We start from the raw sequence: 2,371 nt of genomic DNA, 5'->3' as shown, positions 1-2,371 counted from the left end.
GTTTATCTAGTTAGTTTTCAAGTAGATTTAGGATTGAATTAAATTCGTTGAGATAGACCCGGTACATACTAAACATTCACAATAAATACAATTTTATTCTTTTGATAAATGATTTCACATACCGCTAGCATGGTTGTTATAAAAATCCGCAAACTTCGAAAGCATCAACTTCACTTACTTCAATCACTGGGTGGCTGTCTTCTCCCAACAATCATTGCTACGTGAGTGATGGTTAAAATGATCAAATTTTTCTTCCAATGTTTCTTTCCATGCTGGGTGAGGTAAGTCATTTTTTGTTTTTTCATAGAGTAACATAAAATAATACCGTAAATTTTTTATTTCTCTTTCTCTGAATTATTTTGTACTTAATGCCAAGAAATTTTAAATACGAAGGTCTTGTTTTATCAGCCTTTTAGATATAATTATCGACATTTTTATTAGACTTTCTATGAAGTTTGTTCTGATTTGTAGATGTATTTGCAAGCATTGGAATCCAAACTTTGCCAATTTACTTTTTGCTTACATGAAAGCCTGTCACATGCTCATATTCTTTTATGGTTAAATGGAGATCACAAAATAACAATGACAATTCAAATTGACCGATTAATATGTTAGAGTTATCCAATCCTATTCGGTATCTAAAATTCTTTAGAGTTGTGTCTACATATATGATTCATGGACTATATGATAGAAATTTCTCAAGATCTCCCTGCATGAAAGATGGGTACTGCAGTAAATATTATCCTAAAATATTCAGTAGCACCACAGTTATCGATGATAGTGGATACTCATCATATAGAAGACGAGACATAGGAATAGTTACTGAGAAGAAGGGAGTCCATATGAGTAATAGGAATGTGATTCCATACAATACATATCTGCTGATATCTTATCAACCGCATGTTAATATAGAGTACTGCAACAAGTAAAATGCTATCAAATATTTGTTCAAGTACGTGAATAAAGAATTGGAGTTTCAAAGGAAGCTTCTAGTGTTAAATCCGTACGATGCACGGGCCTAATTTGACGTGAAAAATAAAAAATAATTTATAATTATAAATTTCTCGAGTTTAGTATAATACTATCGTCATTATATAATAAATATACTGAATATATTATTTTATATTTATTCAAAGTAAAATAAAAATTGAACAGATTAAGTCTATAATATTTTTGAACTATAACGAAAGAAATCAGAAAAAATAAAAACATATATAACTATATTAGTAGCATGTCAATTTTATACTAAACTTTATATCAAAAGGTTAATGAAAATTTATCAACTATCTAATATTTTACTAACCTCATTAGAAAAGCGATTGCCATATGATATTGTGCTCCCTTTTACACATTTCATTTCAAGTTTGAAAGTAGAGTTATAGATAAATTAGTTATATCTACAATAAATATTTGTACAAAAGTATAAATCATAATATGTTATTAAAATAAAAATATTATTTTTTTACCTAAATATTATCAAAAACTTCTTTGAACACGATATTTGTTGTTGATGACTTTAGATTATTGTCATCTTCGTCTAGAATTAAAACCTTCAGGGCATTACTAACTTTTAACTCTTGACAAAACAACGTAAAGTTATCTATGGGTGAACACTAATTTTGGCAAGTAAGGTTCTATATGTGATAATAATTACTCTTGTTGATGGTCATTGCCAAGCACACTGTTAATAGAAATTGTCTCTGTTGAAACTTAAATAGTAACCCTGAATTTGAAGGGATCAAATTCATTCTTGAACATTTGATGTTATTCAGAAATTTTGGCATGAACCACTTTTATTGCACATCTTCATTCTCATCATCAGCCTGACATGTTGTGTTAGAATTTAGATACTCCTTTTTCATCTCTAAAAAGACTGTTAATACGAAATTGTTTACTTTTTCGACACTCTCAAGTGTGAATGCTATAATTGTCCTACTTTAAAAATACATATAATTTGACCTGTTTTATAACAAATTTAACTATGTAAATCTATCAAACGAGAGAAAAGGTCATCAGTAATTGTAATAAGCAAATTGTTAATTTTAAAACTTTACTACAACTATAATAAGAATAAAGATTAATTACAATTTAAAAAATTTATTTTTTGAATAATTAATATTGCACCTTTTATTTTCTCTTCTCAATGATTAAAGATGCTTTTGAAGTTGAAAGCAAACCATCAATATAGTCAATATCCAAAAATTGTAATTAATTATTTTATATAAATTAAATATTTCCAATGATGAATGAATAAAAAATTTAATTCATTTTAATAGAAATTATAATTGTAATTGTACCAACAATTTGAATAAAGTGAGTCTCTTTATTTTTATTTTTGAGGTCTATATCATGGATCATCTTTTTAACTTTA

Source organism: Arachis ipaensis, chromosome B06 (genome assembly GCF_000816755.2).
Source record: "Arachis ipaensis cultivar K30076 chromosome B06, Araip1.1, whole genome shotgun sequence".
Classification (NCBI taxonomy): Eukaryota; Viridiplantae; Streptophyta; class Magnoliopsida; order Fabales; family Fabaceae; genus Arachis; species Arachis ipaensis.
This window is presented reverse-complemented; position numbering follows the sequence as displayed.